We start from the raw sequence: 25,791 nt of genomic DNA on the forward strand, positions 1-25,791 counted from the left end.
GTGGCGGTGTGGCTATTTTTGTTAAAGACTGGATTATTTCAGGTTAGTTTAAGTTTGTTCCTATTCCACTTAACCTAAAGTGACATATGTCTGATTTAAACTGAAATAAGAGTGTCTGCAGTATTTTGCACCAGTTTAGCCATACCACTTTAAAATAACGCCAAGTTAAACCAGTGCCACTTTGTATGTAGACAAACCCACAGTTTAGGTCATATTCTACGTATCTGCTCAGGTGTGAGAGACGAGTGGGAGAAAGCTATGCTGACCATGCCATGGCATTATGACAGTAGAGTTTGAAGTTACTTAACTTCGCATATTGTGTGATTAGCATCATGTCATCTTTAGTACATGAAGTTTTTTTCGTGTAGGAAACAATGTGCTGGAGTTGAATCTTAGGAGACATACAACACTCAAACAAAAGTGTTATGTAGAAAACACAGCCTTGATTGTAGCATGTGATTAGACTGTTATATCTGCTGTTACATATGCAAAGGGCTATGCTGTCCATATCTTGATCTATTAAAGTAGTAATAATTCAGTAGAACCTTCTTTATTCATACTGACTTGGTAATTCCTTGTGCTCTTCCAAACTGACCGCCTGTTCAGCTGTGCTATCTCTAGCAGTAGAGTCAGCTCTTGTGGTTACCTTCTGGTAACCTCAGAAATTAAATCTATAACTGCCTGTTTTTTAACTTACCTGTACCTGACTAGCTGTGGCTCTAACAACGAGTGACGTGTTCAGGTACTAGGTACACAGGCATGCTGTGTTATGGTCCCCAGGTACCAGTTGTTGAATGATCTTTGATTGTGAGCAATCTGTTTCCTTTTGAGGCACTTCTTCTTCTCCCTATTTCCTTGGACTCAGCCAAACCAGTGTGGCTGCACCTCATAAGGAATGGGGCAAGCTTCAGGAACACGGTTATGAGATGAGCTCAGGCTGTGACTCAACATCGGTTAGGCATCACCAATGATGAAAGATCCATCTTTTAAATTAGATTGAATTTAAAACTGAGCTCTTGGCCAGTTGTAGTAGTATCAGATGGCAATTTATTCCTCCCACATGTAGAAGAGTTAACTTTGATGTCCCACTCTGCTAATTACATCCTGCCTGCCTTAAATCACCCTGAAGGTTCAATTGACTATAGGATTTCTTCACTTCCTGTCTTAAACTCTTGAGCGTTGTTGCTGTTAAAGCAATTGCCACATCTGATGTCTGAAGTGGTTGCGTTTCAGTGATGGCTGAAGTGATGCCTTTTTATAAACTGTATTTCAGTCACAGTTTATAAATTCTTCGAGATCCTTTCAGGATGAAAGGCATAGATAAGTGTGAAACCGAATTATTTTTATGTCATATCTATTTGCATTTATCAGTTATTTGGAAATTCATCTCACATCACCACCCAGATATACTACTGTGACTGGTGCTTCACAACTGTCTAGAATAGGCAGAGTGCATTTCTTTTAAAAAAAAATCCTCCATTCTAAAGACTGTTTTTTATGTGTTTTGGTTATACTACTAGTTAGACTTTTACGTTTTAGAGAGCCCGAATAACAATTGGATACACTGATTAATCAGTGGATTGAGACAGGTAATTAGATGATCATCCAGAAATGATCTGAATGGTAGTATTTATCCTAAAGAACTATCAGGAACAGACTATCTTAGGAATGTTGTGATGTGCTGACAATTGATATGTTTCCAGTGTAAGCATCAGATGTCTATTCATCTTTCTGGCAGACAGCTGTCATATTGGAAACAAATTGCCTGCTCAGTATTCGTGTTCTCAGATTCCGAGTTCCCCTAATATTCACATTCTGTTAATCTAGAAATATCTAGTATTGGTACTGAGTGCAAGTAAAATGCTATTTTTTTCCAAGCATTTTCATACCACATCAAATTAACTATTAATTCCTGTTTTTTAATCTTGTTATGAGCAAGCAAGAGAACAACATTATAGAGAGAGACAGGTCTTCACAGCTAGCATTAACAAAATACAAAATGGGTTGGATATGAAACCAGAAGGGGCCTATGTTCTCTAATTCTGGTGTGGACATAGCTGAAAATTACAAGCATAGTTTGTGAGATTTCAGTGGCATGGAACCCAAAGCCTTGCTTTGATTCTGCCTCAGACCCAAGCCCTAGCCTAACCCTAATGTGGATCAATCCACAAACACCTCTTCTGCAGCTGATCTCTATGGATGCTCCTTGGGATTTAACCAAAACAACATTTTAAACTAAATCACAGGTTTTTCTAATCTGAAGAAACCTTTGCTCCTTATTTCAGTTAAAGAATTAATGTATAGAGTACTACGATCACTGCTTGAATATGTTGTGCTATTACTACTGTGATGATTGCATGGAATAAGGCTCGCTACAGAGGTGATAATTGAGGAAACCTTGTTTCTTCTTCAATGACACATTTTGAGGTTTGCCACTCAGTTTTTTGGCTTTGTTATTAAATAAGTACGATACTTCTAAGGGAAGAAATAGCTCATATGTGAGCGTTTCAGTCTGTAAATATATAAGTGCAAATGCATGGGATAAAATAGTTTTTAAGAAAGTAAAGAATAATGTTAGCTTGAAGTTATAGGAACAGAAGCTAAATAAGTGCTGTGAATATACTTCAGACTTTTACATTATGTCCAATATGTCCAAATTTGACTGAGAAAATAATTCTTGATGATTTGTGTGAAAGGCAAATCAATTCACTTAATACTGGTAGCTTACCTTACATCTTGGCATTTAGTAAATTGAATGTTGGTGAAGTTACTAATCAGAGCTGCAGTTCCAAAGGTGCAAAGTTAAATCTATAGGAAGGTAGTTCAAAAGAGAGAGACTGAGAACACTCTGAAATCCCCCCAGCTCACACAGTACTGTTTGTAACTTTTTTTAAGATAGAGAGAGAGACAGAGAGCGCGTGTGCCATTCTTGTCACTAGCAAATTTGGAGCAACCATAGTTAAACAATCTTTGTGATATACTTCCAGCTCCAATTTTAGTCCAAGAAACAGTTCCGTGTCAGGGTTAAAACACACAAGCTGCATAAAATAATTGAAAAACTTTCTGATAAAATATGAAGCCATTCACAGACTTTTAAGGGGAAAATCCCCACCCCCCAAGCTGTTTCATTCAGTCCAGACTCTTTCATTAATTATGTCCATTCCATTAAGTTATGTAGAAATTAACTTCAAATGTCACAGATGCCAATTGGTTCATTCTTATCTGACACAGAAAGTTGTATAAATGTTAGTGTTTCTTTCCACCTGGGAATGTTTCTCTTCCTATTATAATTTTTCTCACAAAGGTTAGAACCTAAAATCCATGACTGTTTTGCATTCAGATCTAGAGATTATGGATGAGTACAATAAAAAATATTCCTGCCATGGGCAGCTGCCTGCTTGTACTGTGCCTGTTTATAAAATATTTTTTCTTAAATACATGGTGGTTAATCTGTCAGAATCCTGCAAATGGCCCAGCCACATTGCATTGGCTATCTGGAGTCTGAATTAATAATGTAAAAGTAACTGACTGGGCCAGGCTGAGCATTATCTCATTAGTATTCAGGAGTCCTTCCAAAGGGCAAGGAGGAAAAAGCTGACATCTGAAAAAAATGAATTATGGGGGTAGAGGGAAACAGTGAGAAGAACAAAATGTTGTCACTCTCACATCTCAGACCCCATTTGGAACTGAACCTAATTAAAGCAATTGACATGTGGTGTGTTCTCTGGAAGAATCATTTTTTAGTATGGAACTGTAGTAGAATGAGGTCCCTGCCCATTGTGTCCAGGACTAGAGTGAGGCAAAAAATTTCAGATTTGGTGGTACCAAAACCTTTCACAAATTCATGTGGATTTTGCCTGATAGTTTCGGTTGGAAAAAAAAAACACCTTAAAATAAAATGGAAAAAAATGAAATGTTTTATTTCAGTGTTTTCTAAATGGAACGTTTTGATTTGTCATTTCAACTTTTCTTTTTATTAAAAAATAATAAAATGTTTAAAATGTTAGAAATTTAAATGAAATGTTTTTGATTTTGTCAAAATAAATTTTTTTGTTAGACTCAAAATATACATTTTTACCAAACATTTTGAAACATTTTCTTTTTGGTTGAAATTTTTGTTTCGAAATTACCAGCAAATGGAAAATCTGTTATTCACCCAGGCCCAAACAGTATAAGAGATTGGATGCCCAAAATGAGATCGTTAGGGCCTGATCTGTAGAAGTGCTAAACACCCATAACTCCAGTTGTACTTTCAGACCGAATGAATTATTTATAGTGAAGGAAATCAAGAAAGAACAAATGTGTTATCTCTGTGAAAAAGCACAATGTGTGTGACTTATGTTGCAGCAGCAGCCATCTTAAAATGAAACTGCTTTCTAGATGGAAGGCTTCACAACAGACAGATGGGCAGATTCCTTAGCAATGTAAAGGTACTACGTACATCCCGATAAATAGTTTTTAAAAAAGTTATTCATGTTTTTATTCATGGATTAATATGTGATTTACCTTCTACTGATATTTTTCTACTTGTCTCTCAAACCACTTTTAAAATGTGCAGTCTCATGGTCTCTAGCAGAATATTTTAAATACAATTAAAACAGTGACAAGGGGTTAGGAAACCCAGTCAGACAATTCAGTGAAACATGAACAAATGTGTGGTTCTCTCTCCCCCTTTCCCCTACCACCACTTTTAATTCATCCCTTTCCAGCAGACTTCCTTACTCACAACAATTTGCATATATTTGTAGCTTGCTTGTTGTATTTGGCAGACTCATATTTTCATTTTGCTTTGTAAAACAGTGAGTTTGTGGTCACAGGTCCGTAGCTGCTGTTGTTACCCTTGTAGATGATAAATGAATATTTACATTTACATCTCATTAAAAAGGGTTTGGTTTTAAAATCTTTTACGCTACAGTAGATGACAAGCTACAATTACACATATTCTTTTAGGGAGGTACATGCAGTCTTGGTTGAATAATGCGTAGTTCTACGGTAAATATTCATCACCACTGATTCATCTGCTTACACTGAAGGCGATATGGTAAGCCTTCCTAGTAGTGAACCTAAGTAGATTTATCTTAAATGAATAGGTAAGGAAACTGGCAACTGCAGCACTTACAGCTCTGTGGTTAGATAAGTTTTTTTTGTTTTTGTTTTTAAAGTGGTTCTCTTATTTTTTCTGTGGTAGATTTGAACGTGGGTGATTTGGCAGTCAGCAAATTTAAAGCAAACCAAGATCTCATCTATACAGGGACGCTCAAGAGTTAAGATGAATTAACTTAATCTGTGAAGCTAATGCACAAGAATTAAAGCACATTAACCCACTCTGTGGATGCTCTCATTCCAAAGTAAAGCCACTACAGTTTTCTGTATGGAGGAAGATTATGCTACAGCAAATTGGGACACTTTTTACTCTGGAATGAGAGCATCCATGCCGGGGTTGAAAGAAAGCACTTTCACTTATGTGCATTAACATCACAGCTTTAGTTATTTGTTTAACGCCCCATGTAAGCCCTAAGTCTGTTTAACCCATGGCTAGATGGCATAGCCCTGAGTAAGGGGCAATGGGTCAGTCTGCCATCCCAGGGCGAGCAGCTGGAAGCATTGTCTCACAGACACCTGTTTAGAGGCACAATTACTCCCCTGTGGAGTGAGTGAGGGAGAGTAATTTAACAATCTGAGAGCAGATGCCCTTCATGTTGCAGATTGTTATACAGGAAGCAAGTCCTTTTATGCATTATCTTCATCCTAGGTGTTTTCTGCTCTCTCTTCCCAGCCAGCAAGGGTAGGAGTCAGGCACAAGTTAAAGGCCCTGATTATAGTCAGTGCTTCCATGACTTCCTTCTTGTACTAATGGGCTGAATTCTTAACTGGAAATGCATTGTATTGTGTTTCTAGTTCTGAGCTTAGCAGCTTGTTCTTGGTGGCCTATGAGCCCGTCCTGCAAATGGTGAACATCTCTGTGAAATAAAATAATTTCTCATTATGACACGAGCAAAACAGGTGCCAGCTCTTGCCTAAGGCTTTAGGCCTCAGCCAAGCATTGACAAATTCATTGCTCGAAACCAGTCTGTTTCACCTGTGTATTACTATGGGTAAGCTAGGTACTGAACTTATAACTGAGTTTAGTGTTTGGACTTTATGAAATGCTAGTAAATTGCTGCCTGCATTAATCCCACTTATAATACCTTTATTTAAGTGGTTGCTTTATAACTAAAAAATGTTTGCTCTGAAACTGAGAACCCCAGACAGGAGGGATCATCTCCTGCCCATGAAGAAGGGCTATCAAAACGAAATGAGCCATTTTGGAACATCCCAATACAAAGACTTTATTAATTGCCACTTTCGCCATAAAGAGGCTATGTGCAAAAGGGCCCGACCCATCAGCTAGAATTCTGGAAGAAGGAAATGAAAAATGTTCTTGTCAGCCTTTTTTCTCTCTTTTGTTGTTTGGACTCTCACAGGGCAGGAGCTATGCATCAGAAGCAGAGATCCCCAGGGTCAACCTGGGTTAGCCTTAAAAGACATTCAGAAAGTACAGATTACTGCAACAGTCACCTATTAGAACCATAGACTGTAAGTCACTTGTGTATATATGCGTGCCTGCTTTTACCTAGTAATAACTCTCATTTCTTTTCTTAGTTAATAAATCCTTAGTTTACTATAGGATTGGCTACACAAGTAAAGTTTTCTATAAGCAAAATTTAGAATTTGGCAGGATCCAGGAGTTATTGGGTGCAGACAATGATGGTCATATTGTCTTGCCTAGCAATGTGGAGAATTTTTATTTTTCTGGTGATTTGACCAGAATTAGGGTCTTATCTAGGTAACATTCTTGGGTCAGTTTTAATCTTGGGTCCACTCAGAAATCACTCATTGATAAGTGATACATGCTGGCCACTTTGGTATCTTGCATAGGGAGTATGCTGCAGTATTGCCAACTCCAAATGCTCAAAAATTATGAGTCAAGTTCACTAAAAAGCATGAGATTGGCATTAAAATAATGAGATTATGTAAAAAATAATAGCTTTGGTGTTCTCTTTATTTGCCTTCTGCTTTTTGAACCTTATAGGTGCACTGGGGGTCACGTTTTGATGCTTTCTCCATGGCCATGAAGGTCGGAAAGGTACTTGTTCTTTAAGAATGAAGGCTGAAATTCGTCACCTACCCACTTGACTCCAGGAACTGGGGCTTTAAGGAAAACTATAATTATCATGAGACTCATGACAATATCATGAGTTGGCAACACTGGTTACTGTCTTTAAGTTCACAAATGTTACAGCATGAGAAGGAATACTGATAAATACAGCCATGGAGTCAATTTATTTAAAAAATAATGTACTTGTTTCCCCATTTCCTTATATAAATTACTCTGAATAGACATATATTGATGACTACGTAATGATGACTAAAGAGAATAATACACTTGGCGAATCTATTACATTTATTAACATTCTCAAGTAATACGTTTGTGAATAGTCTTATGTCCATCTTCTTGTATGTGTTTATAGCATAAAAATGGAAATAAATTTGTGTAGCCAACCAACTACTAGTCTTAATATATCTGAAAGGAAATGAAATACATTTTAGGCACAGATGAAGTGTGGCATTATTTGTTTATAGCCAAGCCTTTCAAATTAAACATGTCTGCAGTGGTGAAAAGATGTACCGTGAAAGACCACAAGAGATGACCAACCCCCTCACCATTCCTGAAGTTACCCTGATGTATAGATAATACAGAAACAGATTGCGAAACTCCTTTGCATTCTCCAGGAGAGTACTCATTAGTTAAACACACAGATTAATAAAGTGACAGAATTCCATTTTTGGTGTGGACTTTCATCAGCTAGCCCCAAATTATATGAAAATGAGTAAGGAAACTAGCCTTTAATAATCTGAAACTCAGAACAGTTACCTAAAGGCATATACAATTCTCCAGTGATTGCTTACTGCCAGCCTTCTAATTTACAGAGTCTTTTCACTGGGAGCTGAAGTAAAACCCACAGATAGGAATCCAGCAAAGCATGTTATAATTCAGCCAAATGTGTTACTTCTGAACATGTCTGTCTAAGCATTTGTACTAGGCTCATTGTCTCATCACTGGGTACCCACTGTATATTGTATTCTGAGAGTTACCAACCCTGCTACATGAAGAAGTTTTTATTTTGTAACAGGCCTTCACTTGGAGTGAAGGCCCTTCTAGTGGGTCATGCTGCTCACTTTGCTTCATGGCACAGTTCATGTATTTATTTCTAAACCACTTCCGATAGCTCACAGTATTACAGAAATGTAGGGATGGAAGGGACCTTGAGATCATCTAGTCCAGCTCCCTGCGTTGAGGCAGGATCAAGTAAAACTAGACCGTCCCTGCCGGATATTTGTCAGACCTGTTCATCGCTGGAGGTTTTTAATGGGATTCCACAACCTCCCTTGGCAGACGATTCCAGTGCTTAACTATCCCTATACTTAGAAAGATTTTCCTAATATCTAACCTAAATCTTCCTTGCTGCAGATTAAGCAGATTTCTACTTGTCCTATCTTCAGTGGACATGGAGAGCAATTGATGGCCGTCCTCTTTATAACAGCCCTTAACATATTTGTCCCCCCTCCATCACCTTTTCTCAAGACAAAACATGCACAGTTTGTTTTTAATCTTTCCTCATAGACCAGGTTTTCTAAACCTTTTGTCACTTTTGTTTCTGTCCTCTGGACTCTCTTCAGTTTGTCCACATCTTTCTAGAAGTGAGGCACCCAGAACTGGACACAGTACTCCAGCTGAGGCCACACTGTGCTAAGTGGAGAAGGACAATTACTTCCTGTGTTTTATATACGACATACCTGTTAAGACACCCCAGAATGATACTCACCTTTTTTGCAACAGCTTCAGTTTGTTGGCATATATTCAATTTGTGATCCTCTTTAACCCCAGATCCTTTTCAACAGTAGTACTGCCTAGCCAGTTATTCCCTGTTTTGTAGTAGTACATTTGATCTTTTTCTTAAGTGTAGTACTTTGCACTTGTCTTTATTGAATTTCATCTTGTTGATTTAACACCAATTGTCCAATTTAGCAAGGTCATTTTGAGTTCTAATCCTGTCCTCCAAAATGCTTTCAACCCCTCCCAGTTTGGTGTCAACTGCAAATTTTTAAGCATACTCTCCACTCCATTATCCAAGTCATTAATGAAAATATCGAATAGTACCAGACTTAGGACTGACCCCTGCAGGAGCCCTTAGGTACTCCTTCCCAGTTTGACAGCAAACCATTGATAACTATTCCATCAACAAGTGGTGCACCCACCTTATAGTAATTTTATCTAAACCAGTGGTTCTCAATCAGGGATACACATACCCCTGGGAGTATGCAGAAGTCTTCCGGGGGTACATCAGTTCATCTAGATATTGCCTAGTTTTACAACAAACTACATTAAAAGCCCTAATGAAGTCCATACAAACTAAAATTTCATACAGACAATGACTTGTTTGTACTGCTTTATATATTATACAGTAACATAAAGTGCATATACACACTGTATTAATCAGAATTTTGTCGTTTACTGACGTATGCAAGCATGGTAGTGATGTTGAAGTTGTCATGGTGTTTATATGGTTGCAATGTAAAAATGGATAGTTTTTTTTTTTAAATGAGGCACTAGAAGTGGCGGTAGTGGCAACAGTGAAACTTGCAAGAAATTGAAAGAAGACAACCCACAGTCAGTTCCGTGAGGAATATATTGCTTTGCCATTCACATCTATAAATAGTGTTCCACCTCAAGAGTTGTGCTTCCTTTGCAGAGAAACTCCATCAAATAACAACATGAAGCTGGCGCGTTTGCAATGACATTTGAAGACAAAATACACTGTGCATGCAGGGAAGCCAGGAGAATTTTTTTCCAAGAAAGATTTCTCAGTTTGGTATTTGCGAGCTTAAAATGAAAAAAGGTGCAACCATTTTTACAAAAGCACATGAAGCTTCACATGTAAATCATTTGGCCCACTTGATATCTGAGTTCTAGTAACATTTCCCCAACATGCCACACAACTCAGCTCAAGTTGACTGGGTAAGAACCCCACTCATTTTGTCAGATGTTAGCAGCAGTAACCTCTCTGCCAGTCACAAGAAAATCTTCTTGAGCTATCCCCAGACTGTGGTCTGCAAATGACGTTTAATGACTCCACACTAACTCAGTTCTGGTGTTTGATACAGAGTACACTTTGGATGTTCTGTTACCTGTGGGTCAATATATCTTTGTGACATCTCATTTTCTGCTCTGACTGCCATCAAGACAAAGAGTAGAAATAGCCTCAATGTGGAGAAAAACCTAATTGTTGCTGTTGTCATTCTGGGAGGCAGTGAAGCAAGGCTCACAAGTGAAAAACAGGCTCAAGTATCACACTGAAATGCAAGTACAATATTTATATTCCAATCCATTTATTTTATAATTATATGGCAAAAATGAGAAAGTAAACAATTTTTCAATAATAGTGTGCTGTGACATATTTTTGTCTGATTTTGTAAGCAAGTATTTTTTAAGTGAGGTGAAACTTGGGACATGAAAGACAAATCAGACTCCAGAAAGGGGTGCAGTAATCTGGAAAGGTTGAGAACCTCTGATTTAGATCACAAAGTAGACCATTTGTTGGCCAACTGAAGCAAAGCCTTTCAATCAACTCAGTGGACCAAAGGGACACTCAGGATGAGAGCTGGGCATAATTTTTCAGAAGAACCATTTTTTTTCACCAGAAATGCAGAGTCTGATCAACCAAAACATTTAGTGAATTCTGTTGAATTTGCCAAATTCTTTCAGTTGATTTAAAAAAAAATCAAAACATTTTGTTTTGACATTTTCAAAATTAAACGTTTTGATTTTTCACTTTGAAACAATTTTGTTTTGATAGTTGCTTCAATTTTATTTTTTTAATCTTTAAACTACCTCCTTCCCCCAGAAAACTAAACTAAATGTTTGTTTTTTCAACCAAAAATGATTTTTTTAATTTCAGTTGGCCAGTGAATCAAAAAATCAGTTATTTGCACACCTCTACTTGGATAGAGGAGTGGGAGGTGAGGGGCCTGGGTGGGTGTACAGTTTGGCCCACATAAGCACCAAAGTGTATGAGCTGCTACTCTATTGCTGAATATTTCCAGTGAAGATTGTTCCACAGCTTCTCAAGGGCAGTCTGTTCCATTGTCTAACTGCTCTTTTTTAGTTGTAATTTTTTCCGAATACAGCTCACGTTTTTTCTCTCAGGCAGCTTAAGCCCATTTTTATTTTCTTTCTTCTTTGACAAATGAAAATTGATCAGTCTTCTTCATGCCATCCCCTTACATACTTATAGATAGTTATCACATATCTTCTTTCAGATGTTTTTTCTCCATGGTAAAGACAGCCATTTCACTTAACCTTTCCTAAGAGATTAGGGGGGTAAAATTCTCCTCTCAGAGATACACTGTGGCTTTTGACTGTGATGATTCTCTTTCCATGTGATAAATGCCCGTATGTTAGTGGCAAGACTTGCCGTGTGGAAATGAGGAGAATATTGCAATTTTCTAAACTTTTTATCATTTTGTTGTTCTCCTCTTCTTCTGTTCATGTGCGCACTCATGATCTCTCTCTCTCTTTCTCTCTCTGAACTTCATGGCTGTTTCATAAAATATGGCTCCCCAAGTGAATACATTTGTCCATTTGAGATCTATACTGTCCTGAGTAGAGTTGGATTCTTGCCTTCTTAATTTTAGGGCTATCCTCTAGTAATATAGCTCTTTTGGAACATAATTACATTATTGGCTCTTGTTTGGTTGATAGCTATACAACCTTTAGCTGCAATCTTCTCAGATCTCTAATTCAGACTACATCTACGCTCCATACCAATTTGAAGTGGCACGTAGGGTACAAGTAGCTACACACCACGGTGAAAAGTAGGCTATGTCCACACTGTTGTGCGCAGAAACACATGTGAGTGAAAATCTGTCAGTGCCTTTCCCCAGTGCCAGAATCTTTCACTGTGGTGGGGAAAGACTCTATGCATGCATGCAGTAGCACAGAATTCCCCCAGAAGTATGTTGCTAATTTATGAGCTGCAAATATTTTTATTTTTTTTGTGAAGAAAAAAGCTTCTGCTCATATGTTGCTGCAGTTCTGCCTTTTGCCCATCAGAGGGTGCTGTGGTGATAGAACACAGCAGCAGCTCCCAGCCAGCTAGGGAAGAGAAAGAGTCTGCCTTCTTCACAGCGCCTGTCAGCTAGATCAGGAGACGGGCTATGGGGAGACAGACAGGGTGGGGTGCTGGAGCGGGGTCAGGCAGGGGCTCATAAGGGCTAGTGGGGAAGGACAGATGGGGGCAGGGCTGAATGGGAGTGGAGGCACAGGGCCACAGGGGGGAGGGAGGTTCAGGGCCACATGGTGATGGGGGAGGGGGTGCAGAGCTACCTAGGGACAGAGGGTGGGTGAGTGGGGGCACAGACACATGGGCACGGGGGAGGGGATGCAAAGCCACCCAGGGACAGGGGATGGCTGAGTGGGGGCACAGAGACACATGGGGTCAGGGTGGGGTGCAGGCACACATAGGGATGGGGTGGCTGAGTGGGGGCACAGATACATGGGGATGGGGAGGGGGTACAGAGCCACATGGGGACAAGAAGAGGGGGTACAGGGCCACATGGGGATGGGGGGAGTGGGTGTCTGAGTTGGGGTGGAGGGACACATGGACAGGGCGCGCAAGGACACATGCGTGTGCAGGAACACATGGGGATGGGGCACATGTGTCTGACTGAATGGGAGAGGCTAGAGGTCAGCCAGGGTCTGCATGGGGGAAGCTCCCTAACAATCCCTCCCCCCAAAAAACCTATTCCATACTTTTCCCACCCACACCCAACAACCCTCCAAGTTCACACCCAAGCTCATTCCCAGCAAGTTACTTCCCTCTCCCTCAGCTCCTCCATTATCCTGACTCGCGCAAGACTTTGTGCCGCTTCTGAAGGGTGCAGGATATACGGTTCTGTATTGTAGTTTAAATTAATTATTACTCGGCGTTCTGCATTAATATGCCTAGTAAGGAATCTATTTGTCAAAAAACATTTCCTGAATCTTTTTTGTTGTCTGTATTGTTAGACATACTTGCTGACAGGTATTTTGAAATAAATGACCAAAAATCATTTAAACTGGTGTGATTATATTGTGTTGTTTTGACAAATAAAATATGCAGAATTTTGCAGAATTTTAAAATAGTGTGCAGAATTTTTAATTTGTTGTTGAAGAATTTTTATTGTTTTGGTGCAGAATTTCCCCAGGAGTAAGCAACAGGGAGGCAGCTGTGGGACACAACACACTAAAAATAGCAGTGTAGCCAGGGGATGCACATGCCTAAACACTGTGGGTATGTTTTTACTCACCTAAGCAGTGCCTCGCTGTTTACACCACTAGTTATACCTGTACTAAGGGAGGTTTAATGTATATACTCTACATGCCGCTGAAAGGGATTGCACCTAGTTAGTACTTAATGGTAAACCATCAAGAAAAACCCAGAGTTCTACTGGTGATCAGTAGGTGGCACTCTTTTCTCTCTAGCTGCACTAAATGCAAGCTGACAGAAGTATTACCTTTCTTATGAGACATAATAGTGAAGTCATCCTGAACATTTGTGGTTACTAAAGTTCCAGTGGCACTTAGAACAAGAATAGGAATGCTAGTTGCAGTATCCTGGCCAAATTCCAGTTTAGGCAATTATCCTCTGCCTGCCTGCCTATAGTTTCATTTGGATGCGTTTTTCTCTTCCACGCCAATTCTCAGCATTTAATAGCCATACAGCCTTAGGCTGGGATAAAATACAACATGGTTTTACAAAAGGTAGATTGTGCCAGACCAACCTGATCTCCTTTGAGAAGATGACTAAGTTTTTAGATAAAGGAAATGAAGTAGATCTAATCTACCTGGATTTTCAGTAAGGCATTTGATACAGTTCAACATGAAAAATTATTAGTTAAATTGGAGAAGATGGGGATTAATATGAGAACTGAAAAGTGGACAAGGGACTGGTTAAAGGGGAGACTATGAGCAGTCATACTAAAAGGTGAACTGTCTGGCTGGAGGGAGGTTTCTAGTGAAGTTCCTCAGGGATCATTCTTGGGACCAATCTTATTTAATATTTTTATTACTGACTTGGGCACAAAAAGTGGGAGTGGGCTAATTACATTTGTGAATAACACAAAGTGGGGAGGTATTGCCAATATGGAGGAGGACTGGAATATCATACAAGATGATCTGAACAACCTTGTAAACTGGAGTAATAGAAATAGGATGAAATTTAATAGTGCAAGATCATGCATTTAGAGACTAGCAACAAGAATTTTTGCTATAAGCTGGGGATGTATCAATTGGAAGTGATGAAGGAGAAAAGCCTGGGTGTGTTGATTGATTACACGATGACTAGGAGCCACCATTGTGATGTGGCTATGAAAAAGGCTAGTGCAGTCTTAAGATGCATCAGGCGAGGTATTTCCAGTAGACACAGTACCATTATACACTGTACTGGTGAGACCTCATCTGGAACATTGTGTGCAATTCTGGTCTCCCATGTTTAAGAAAGATGAATTCAAACGGGAACAGGTGCGAAGAAGGGCTACTAGGATGATCAGAGGAATGGAAAAACTACCTTATGAGAGGAGACTCATAGAGCTTGGCTTGCTTAGCTTGTGCAGGAGTTCAAGTTAGATGATCATGATGGTCCCTTCTGACCTTAAAGTCTGGGAGTCTGAGTGGCTAGTGCAGTGTTAATCAGCTATGTTTTATCCCAGAGCTAGTTGCATTCCAGTGGTGGGAGAAGAAGTTTCGGTGAGATTCCTGTAATGTAGGTAGAGCATCAATAGTTAAGTTTGCACAAATGTTCATTCTAAAAGCAGTTTTTCAGCTGCTTATAGCTGTGGTGAACTTTTTACTTTTTGGGATGAAAGTTTGCATGATTGTTCTGAGCCTGGGAATGGATTTTTTTTTTTGTCTGAGGCCATAATTCAGCCATTTTCAATAATAAAGGGAAAACTCAGTTTTTCTACCATTATAATTTTTTTGCTCTAACTGGAGCAAAATCTTGAATCTTGAAACATGGCAAGGAGTTACATTGGGTCACAGATGTGCCTCTTGATTGGGTGAAAATCCATTTTTGATTAGGTTGAGTTAAAAGTGGTTGTTTTTTTTTAAAGCACATTTCATGCATGTGCACTGGTGTTTTTGGTACAATAAACAAGCTTTTAATAGTCCGCCAATTATCTGAGAACGGATATGGAATAAAATAGGGTGATTATGCTCCTCACACACACACGCATAATCCACTGATATATGCTTTGCATGAGATAAGGCTTCTATCTAATTCATTGTTTAAAAAATGTGCATTCAATGAGGCAGAGCTCTCTGTTGCCTCATTGAGTGCTCATATTTGTTCAGGACAGTTAGTTCCACGTGCTATTCCTTTATTGTTTTTCTTTACTTAACCAATTTCATACAAAAACGAAGTTAAAAAACTATTAAGGCTGCTCAGTGAGGCAGGTAGAATGAGAAGCATGGCTGGAGAGTAAGAGGCAGAGGTCCTTTTCCTTATTATTCATAGAAGCTGCACTCTGGGCGAGACAGGGGACCACGGTTGGACAATGTGGATATAAAATAAATATTGAACAACTGCTTCGTTCACTGAGCACCATCCAGCCTGTAAGCTGGGGCATGATCCAGTGCCTATTAATGTCTTCCATGGGTGTTGTGGTGAACATATGTGATTGTAGTTAAAGGCAATACACAAAGGGGAAGAGTTATGTTGTCTAGGAAGCTTTAACTTTGGTGTCCCCATACTCTGCAGTGCCTCACTTTGGAACCTTAATGTTGTCTTAAGGCAAATTTAAAAAAAAATCTCAGGATTCTAGGCTATACATGTAAGATTATTTAATTAGTGTAGCCTCTACTATAACCCCCAGATCTTTCTTTTGGGTACCACTGCTTAGCCACTCTTATCCCCTTCTGTGTTTGATTATTCATTCCTATGGGGACTATTTTACATTTGTCTGTGATTCATCTGACTGCATTGATTTCATCTTATTTTCCCCATTATCTAGTTTATCTCCGATATTAATCCTATTCTAGATTCATAGATTCATAGATATTAAGGTCAGAAGGGACCATTATGATCATCTAGTCTGACCTCCTGCACAACACAGGCCACAGAATCTCATCCACCCACTCCTGTGAAAAACCTCTCACCTATCTCTGAGCTATTGAAGTCCTCAAATCGTGGTTTAAAGATTTCAAGGAGCAGAGAATCCTCCAGCAAGTGACCCGTGCCCCATGCTACAGAGGAAGGCGAAAAACTTCCAGGGCATCTTCCAATCTTCCCTGGAGGAAAATTCCTTCCCGACCCCAAATATGGCGATCAGCTAAACCCTGAGCATGTGGGCAAGATTCACCTGCCAGATACCCAGGAAAGAATTCTCTGTAGTAACTCAGATCCCACCCCATCTAACATCCCATCACAGGCCATTAGGCCTATTTACCATGAATATTTAAAGATCACTTAATTGCCAAAATCATGTTATCCCATCATACCATCTCCTCCACCTCCCTCCCAGCCTTGTATCACCCACAAATTTGATTAGCATATTTTCCATTCTACCCTCCAAACTGATCATGACAGTATTAAATGAATATGGACAAAATACAGACCACTCTCTTTTAAAAGTGCAGTCCCAGTGTTGTACAACAGTTTGCCATTCACAGCCAATATTCTCAATGCGCCCCCCCCCAACACACACACACACAAATCCAGAAGCCAAATAACAATCTTTCATTAATCACCCATCACTGTAAAAAAACAATACAACAGCAAAGCAGACGTACAGAGAATATGCTGCTGTCATATAAAGTTTTCCCTGGCATTCATTTGAGGTGACTTGTGTAACTCAGTTGTGGCTTTGCTACTCATGAGGATGCAGTCATCTCTGATAGAACATGATGTTGTGGCATAAATATTTTATCTCATATGTTCTCATTGTTCATATTTCTGTTTATTATGTCCTTTGGTGGCCAAATTCAATCTGCTTAGCTAAAACAGAATCATGTTTCTAAAATTAATATAGTACAATTACCCATCCTAGTGACAAAAGCCATTCACTGGTGGCCACTAGCAATTATCTAAGTAGGTTCATATGAACCTGGTTTAGTTAATTGCACTGTGTTTTATAATCCAAAAGGTCCAGGCATCCCCTTTTTTTCTCTCTTCAGAAACTCCTTCCTCTCGCCCCCGTTCCCTCTTTAGTTTAAAAATGATTAATATATTGTCTCTTGATCCCTATTATCCTCCTACCCTTGCATCACTCTGAATTGCAGCAGGAATTCTCTAGCAAATATTTCCTTCTGGCTTTAAAGACTTGGATAGTTCCAGAATCCTCCTCACTGATGCAAAGGAGGTGCTGTGTGTGCCTGCAGCCTCAGGACACTCTTCATGAACACATAAGTGCGGTGGTACAAAAATTAGCACCATGCTGCATCTTGTGTATACTGAGCAGCCTTAGCTCACATCAGAGTCAATGTTAGTTGAGAGCACTCTGCACTTAGGACAGGATCCATGGACGCTCTCTGGAAGTATTGGATGCTTGTCTCATGGACCTTGTAGCAAATAAGGTCTATTCTCCCTTTTGTAAGATCCCTACTTACTCTGTGCCCAGCTGGTAGTGAGTGACTCCTTTGAGTGCTGCTGTGGTAACAGAGGTCCCAAGGACCGCTGAGTGGGTTTGCATCAGGGACGATAAAGAGTTTACTCCTTGCAAGGCCTCCAAGCCCTCATCACATGGCCAGCGAGAGGATACTTGTGGGGATAGCAGTAAAGACAAGGACTGGAAGTTGGCCAGAAGAGTAGAGGAATAGAGAAGAGGGTAACATTTTGAATGTGAATACCTCAAACATCTTGTATTCCATCTGTTTCTTCCTTCCCTCCTTCCCACATCATCTGTAAAAGGTTGAGAAATTAATGCCAGGCTCCAGTGACAATGACTGCCCCTCGGGTTGAGAAAGTGACCTTGATGGGGACTATATTCCCTACCTTTTGCTTCAGGCTTTCTTCTTCTGTTTCATTATAGTGCCATAGATTATATTTTGTGTCAGATTGCTTTATCAGTTCACAGATCAATGGTTTCCCACTATCACGCCATTATGCTGAGCAGTGTAGTTCAGTGCATGTAGCAGTGAATTAGGACTGAGACCTCAGTACCTAGAGAAGGTCAAAAATTTTCCATCCTCACCATATTTTGAAATGAAAAATGGCCTCTTTTTTTAAACTTAAAATATTTCCAAATATATATTAAATTTTCTGATTTTTCCTTAAAACAGAAAATAAAGGGAAAAAGAAAAAAAATTACAATCTTTCTACCACGGAATGCAATAGAATGAATAGTATCTAGGTTTGGTTTGTTTTTTTCACTTTCACATTTTTTCCTTTCACCACTCTGTGAGCTTTGTAAACTTCCTTAACTATGGAAGTGGCAAAAAGAAAAATGAGACTAACTCTAATCCTCTAACTTTCCAGAACTGAAGAAACTCTGAAAAGTTAGAATAGCAAAAGGAAAAATTGGGGGGGGAGAGAAAAATTGTGACTATAAAACCCGTGAACATCATTGTAGCACAATGATGGTGGCAAAAATAAAAGAGGGAGGGGAGAGGAGGGGAAAAGTCAACATTTTTATTGAAAAAGTATTTATGAAAAAATTTGGGAAAAAAAATAAAAATTTGTTGAACCCTGTGAAATGGCAACAATTTAAACTTTTCATGAAAGTTTTTAGACTAGTTCCATGGGCACTAGCTCTGCCACTTTGTGACCTTGGGCAAATACCTTCAGCTCTGCCCTTCAGCTCTGCCTTTGTAAAACAGTGCTATGGATACTTCATCTGAGGCTCTTATGGAACTGAAGAGTGCTATGGAAAGGAATGTACTATGTTTGTTTTAAAAGTCTCCATTGCATAAATTTCTACAGGCACAACACATATGAATTTCTGCCTTTTTGCTCTTCTTACTAGTTTAGGGGAAATCTTCTTCAAAAAGATCAATCTTCTCCTTTGCAAGCAGCAGAGAGCACCTAATCTTCAGTTCTTTAGGTGAAAATGAAGGTATAATAAATATTACGAGAGATTGATTTCTGAATCATTAGTAGGATTTATTGATATGATGAATGCATCATAATGATCAAGTGAAGCCCCACAGGCTTTTGGTGGCCACCAAACTTTACAGTCTGATTATATCTTTTTTTTTTTTTAAAGGAGAATTGCATCTTATTTTTCTTTATTTCAGAAAACCATCAGCCTTTTTCTCAGCTGTTGGAACAGCTCAGATTTCTTTGGCTGCAGCAACACAGTGATCCTTTGGAGACCTTGTTCTTGGCCCTGTCATTGCTGCAATCCTCTTCACGCACACAAGAGTTATTTTTACTACCACATTTCTGCTGCACTCAATTGGTTTCTAGCTCCTGGGAACCTTTCTGTAGGTTTCTTCACTAAAATGCCAGCACAGCACCCAGAATATTGCTACACACGTTCACACACAAAACTCAGGCTGTGCAACTACTGGCTTCATTACAGCTGGCCATGTAAGGAAAAGTCAGTAAGAGACTGAATTATAACTAGTGACACTTATGAAATGTAAAGAAGGAAGGAGAAGATAAGAGGAATAGAGGGAGGGAAGATGGAGCAGATAAATGATGCACGATGTAAGGCCTGGAGAAGCCAGCTGACTAGAAAGGAATGAGGGTAGAGTGTGTGACCTTCAGCAACTGAAGTAATTACAAGATTCCCTGAGTTTTGTTTTGTTTTTTTTAAATGAGGAGCCAGGTTTTCATATATTTCTACGTCCAACATTTCATCTGAGATTAAATTCGCTTCTTCAGAAAAAATTACCAAGATCCTAAGCATTTCTATAATAAATCCTAGCATTTCTATAATAAATCCATTTTGAGGGGCTGTGAGGAACTCAAATGGACTGAGGTGTTTTTGTGTGTGTGTAGGGGATGAATGCCTGCTAGTGACTATGAATTCCTTTGGCCATTCCTTTGGAATGGATGGAAACAGCTCTTGTTAATTTCAATGGGAGTTTTACAAGTGCCAGATCCTGACTTCCCATCTCAGCTGACTGTAAAATAAAGCCCTAGTAAATATGAGTGAATCCACACTTCTACTTTGAGTGAAATAAATAATTATCAGAAGTGGTAATGACTATGAATGGTTTATAAAACAAGACTACATTGAAAATTCTAGCTACAGCCATACAATCAGTTCTTTTAAAGGCAAATTAGTATTTCTCCATACCAAATAGCTGATTTCCATACATAAGAATGGTCATACTGGGTCAGAGACCCATGGTCCATCTAGCCCAGTATCCTGTCTTCCAACAGTGGCAAGTGCCAGATGCTTCAGGGGAATGAGCAGAACAGGGCAATTGAGTGATCCATCCCCTGCCATCCAATCCCAGATTCTGGCAGTCATACAAAACCACATGCAGTTGATTCTCATCCAGCCACAAGCTCATGGATGTTTAGCCTAATACAGCTCTCTAGGTATACTAACTTGTACGTTAATGCTCTATAATAAAACAATGCAATTTAATTCACTGAATACATTTTTAACTTTGCTTTCAAGTAGTATATCAGAGCCTATAAGATTTTTTTGCTAATGATCCAAACAAATAGCTATTCAGATAGAGTAGGAAGAGGCTGTAAGAGTGAAACACTTGTCTGAAAAATCACAGAGGACTTTTAAATAACAGTAAGTAACGGACACACATATCATTGTCCAATTTACTACGTTTCAACAAGTCCCACCAAGTAAGAAATGTGTGGAAGCTAGGAGCAAAAGTTTGATTTAATCCTAATGTGGAAAGAAGGGGAAAAAATCAAACTCAGTGCAAAATCACAGAATTTAAAATGTGCATATTTCAAATGGTCTGGAAACCGTAATGGCACATCAGTGGGACAGTTAATCAACCTTTAACTGACTATTCCATAATTTTCATCCCCCACGTTACTTCAGGGACTCACTTAAAACAACCACCATCACCCACCCTTTAAAATACCAGATATTTATAAATTCACTGATTAAAATAAAATCCTGCTTGTGAATCTCAGTTTGGTCATCTCGAGTTTCTATAGAAGACTTGTGATTTTCTAGGCTGAGGTTGAAAAGTACATACCACACAATGCCTAAGTGTTGGGTGGTGAGTCATGGAGAGCAACAGGGACTTGTGCCTTTGTAGATCCAGCCAGTCTACAACAGATTTCTTACATCAGGAATAAGGAGTGAAGCTAAACAAGACACTCAGACTTTGCTGGTCAAGTAGGTGCAGGAAAATTCCCTTGGGGCTGTGGGCAGCCTGGTGTATGTTAGAGCAGCTCAGGAAATAGAAACTGAAGGCTAAAATAATGTCTATTTTAGAACCTTTGACTCAGAAGAGTAGGATTGCAAGGCAACTTATGAGCCATCGATCTTTTAAAAATGACAGTGAATGAAGCTCTGAAACCAATCTCAAGCAAAAGGGCTACGTCACAATCAAGAGGAAACTATTAAGTTAGGACAACATCTCTTCCTACACTGTCAATAGCCTAAAATGACATTAGTAAATACTCTAGAATTTTAGTGTTGATTTTCAAGGTTATTAGGTCAACTGGGTTTTTAAATGAACAAACATATTTGAAGATAATTTTGTAAGTGTGATTAAACATTTTTGGGGGAGAACAAGCTGAATGGCACAGGATTAATATAATGATATAGGGCTTTTCAGCACGTTCACTAGTTCAATTCAGATACGGGAAGGAAATAACTAAAAGTTTACAATCTGAGAGGAGCTTTGTGACCTGTGTCAAGTAAGTTATTGTTCCCAATGGACAGGCATCCACCTCAAGTAATCACCAACATAGCTAGTATCCTTCTTGGTACAGATGTCAGGAAGTGAATATGCATGGAAGCACCTATCCTCCCACATGAGGCCTTGAAAGGAGCCTGACCTTTAGAGGATGGATACGGAGCACTTTCTGAAAAATGGGCCCCTTTAAGTTGCCTGAAGTTCGGTAACTAAAAACTGAGGGACTCAAAATCAAAAGTCACCCTTGAAAATCTTGCCTTGACTAATTAAAATATTCATTAGGAAGATGGGATACATGGAGGCAAAAAAGGAAGCCAAATGAAGTGTTGCAACAGCTAAAAGTATGGCCTGTGATGAGCTATATAACTGACCAGGAGGGAGAAAAGACCATTTATAGCCTTACCAAGGCAAGAGAGAAAATGATGAGGGGCATGAATAGGTTGCTTATATTAGAAATGAATATGGTATATTGCAAATGAAGGGTGAATCAACAGAGTTTGGAGTGATTCTTTTGGTAAGAGTGATGAACAAGGAAAACCCAAGGGAGGAATAAAGAATGTGTAACCCCAACCAGGACATGATAGATTTCATACAGGAGGAAGAGGTTACAGAAGCACTGGGGAAAATTTAAAAGGGGAGAGCATCTGGGTCAGATGAAGTACTAGTGGATGCGGTAAAATCACTGGGAAAGGAAGACATCAAGTATCTTACAAGTTTGCTCAATGATATTCTTGAGACATAAAATTCTGGAGGAGTGGCATAAAAGCTTTGTGGTGCCTATTTTTAAATATAAAGGAGATGTTACACTGTGTACTAATTATTGCCCAATTAAGCTAATGTCACATGCTATGTAGGTATGGGAGAAGGTTATTGAAGTTTCTATGTGGAACGGTTGAAATTTGAAATGGTCACTATAGATTCATGCTAGGAAGGAGCACAACTGATGCCATATTTGTGCTATGAATCCTCATGGAGAAGCTCAGAGAAAAGAGATGACAACTGGGTATTGTGTTTGTGGACCTGGAAAAGGTGTAAGGTCATGTTCCAAGAGTACTGGTTTGGTGTCATTTGCGACGGAGAGGTGTGCCAGGAGGATATGGTCAGTCTGACCCAAGATATGTATGATGGAGTGACTACCATAGTCAAAACTAAATGGGGCTACAGTAGAGAAATTCCAGTAAATGGAGATGTTGAGATGGTCAATTGGTTGGACACTCTGTGGTAGGAAAGGAAACAAGGTTGTAAGAAGCATAATGCGTTTCCTCCGATTGAAGACAAGTTGAGAGAGGCTAGGCTATATTGGTATGGCATATGAGGCCAGAGCACCCTAGCAGTTGGATGGCTCTGGCAATGACTGTGGACTGAAGACGACCAAGGGGGAAACCAAAGACTCGGTACATGGACATAGATCAGTGGATCTCAGAGAGCGACCCATCTGTACAACAGCCTAGTGTACAATAATGAATTTTGGAAGAATGCTATAAAAGTCACCAATCCCAAATAGGGAAATGCCAAGAAAGAAAATGAAGACTTACCCCCAGGTCACATAAGAAGAAAAAAACCCATATTTGGGTTTTAAAGGAAATCGGACTAAACTTTTACATGGATGTAGTGCCTGATTGTGGTCTGGCTCTATGCAGCTGCAGGGGCATAAGGGAAAGCGAGACTCCCCTGCCCCTCGCTGCCTAGCACAGCTCCCCGCATCTCCAGTGCAAGTGTGAGGGGAGAACAGGTACTGCACGTCCAAAACTCCCCCTCCCACGTTGCAGGTGGGTGGGAAGGGATGTGGAACAGATGGAGCCTCTGTTCTGCTCCAACTCCCACATCCTGGCTAGCATGGGGTGGAGGTAGTAAGTTAGCAAGAGCCAGTAGCAGAGGACTTGAGGACTAAGGGAAGGACTGTGCCACTCTGAGGCATGATTTCTTCCCTGCAGAGCCCTAACTAGGTGGGGTACGTGAGAGGGGCAGCCGCCCCGGGCACAGAGCCGGCGTAGGCGCAAAAAATGGGGCAGCGCAGGATTGGGCCTAGTGGCATCAGCCCTTCACCTCCCGCCCACCAGCAGGATTGGGCCTAGCAGCGTTGGACAGAGTCCATTGGTGTAGTTTGGGGTTGGGAGTATGGAGCTGCTGCTCCTGCCAGCCCTGCCTCTATAGCTGGATGCTGCCTCCTGGGTCCTAGCGCTGGTCGTCTTCTGTGTGTGCCATGCCCTGCATACCCAGCATCCTGTGTTCTGTACAAGGGTGAGTGCCCGTGGGGGTGGTGGGTATAGGGGAACGGGGATGAGGTGAGGGGAAGAGGCAGTGGGGAAGGAAGGGGGATGGGATAGGGCAGCAGGAGGGGGATGTGGGAGTGGGGGAGGGAGATAGAGGCAGAGGACAGAGGGGAAGAGGGATAGGATGGGGAAGAGAAGGGGATGCCGAATGGGGGGCGGGAGCAGGAGCCCTGCATGCAGTGTCCCCTCGGTGGCAGCAGCAGTTGGGGCTCTTCCATTAAGCCACCCATCTCCCCCCACCCCAGCACTGGCAGACCACTTCCAGTGGGTACCCCGCTCGCAGGTACCCCCTCCAGTGCCATCCAAATACTCCCTCCAGCACCCCCAAATATCCCTCCCAGTACACAGACCCCCCTCCAGCACTCCCCAAAAGCCCCTTCCAGCTCCTCCTCCCCCTCCCCCTCCACCCCCGTAGTGTCCTGTATTTGGGAACCTGAAATATGATAACCCTAGTGGCCTCTCCATTCTCACTGCCTTGGTTTCCGGAGCTGGCGAGAGCGAGCCATCCCTGCCAGCAGCCGCCTGTCCGCTGTGCCTGGGCTGGGCACCAGGCTGTGTGACTGCAAGCCCGGAAGCCATGGGGCTTTGGCAGGACAACCAAGGAGAACAAGGGGCAGTTCTGCTCTCACTTGACTGCAATGGCAGGTCCCTGGACAGCAAGTGGGGTATGACTGGGCTGCTGAGAGGCAGGTGCCCAAGGGAGATGAGTACTGCAGGGAGCATCTTATTGCAGCCAGGCTGCGTGGGCAGAGCCCAGCTCCAGGGGGTGTCGCCGTCTGGCGCCCGGTTCTTTTAGGGCAGAGGCAAGAGTGTGTCGGGGCACAGCTTGTCGCTGTGCCGCCTGCTCTGCCTGGGGAGCACCTGGCCATGCAGAGGCGGCCAACTCAGGGAGCAAGGCAGGGAGGGCTGCCGGGCAGCCAACGAGCACCCCAGCTCCCACAGCACGGAGAGCCAGAGGCCCGAGTGGGCCAGGAAGCTCCCACCAGCTTCCGAACTGCTGGCTCCTGGCAGGAGGCGACTGTTTTCAAACGGTGGGGCACTCCACAGTTTGAAAACCTCTGTGCTAAATGGGAGGCAGAAATCGGGGGGGGGGAAGGGGGAGGCAAGCAATTGCCTTGTGTACCCCCCCATGTGTTGCTTCTAGGGGGCGTAAATATGATTGCTCACCCCGGATTCTAAAATGCTTAGTTACGGCTCTGCTTCCCTGATCTGCTCCTTAGGGCAGTGAACGTTATGGCACACTTACGCAAGGCTAGATGTGAAGGAGAAATCTAGCACTTAGGTAGAAAGGGTTGTTACATACATCTGAGAGATGCTCTTCACAGGGGCAGAATTTGGTCCTTAGGCCTGCAAAGTTAACCACAGCTTGAAATGAATGGAAAATCTGAAAGACCCAGAGAAAGCAGGAAAAAGGTCATTTTTATCAGTCAGAGAGCACAGCACAGCAGCACGCTTGTAAGTAAAAAAAATACTGACCATACTGCTGGTCACCAAGCAACCCCAGATTTGGAGGCACTGTGCTTATATATCCAAATACAGTTTAAAAGCATCAAAAGAAACTTGACCCCTCCCAGGATGATGGTGGGGGGGAATAGGCAGGAAAGTTATTGCTTAGCTAAAAAAAATGACCCGAGTGCTGCAGCACAC

General features: G+C 41.0%; 1 long non-coding RNA gene across 1 annotated transcript in view; it reads left to right on the plus strand.

The window, feature by feature from the left end:
- Window positions 1–7,183, plus strand: part of LOC141981640 (uncharacterized) — a 47,453-nt gene extending 40,270 nt beyond the window's left edge. The window contains exons 2-3 of the long non-coding RNA XR_012637870.1: window positions 6,465–6,576; window positions 7,073–7,183. This is a non-coding gene — a long non-coding RNA (uncharacterized LOC141981640). The remainder of the gene's footprint in view (window positions 1–6,464; window positions 6,577–7,072) is intronic.
- Window positions 7,184–25,791: the final 18,608 nt, after the last annotated feature.

The sequence above is a fragment of the Natator depressus genome, chromosome 2 (assembly GCF_965152275.1).
Source record: "Natator depressus isolate rNatDep1 chromosome 2, rNatDep2.hap1, whole genome shotgun sequence".
NCBI lineage: Eukaryota > Metazoa > Chordata > Testudines > Cheloniidae > Natator > Natator depressus.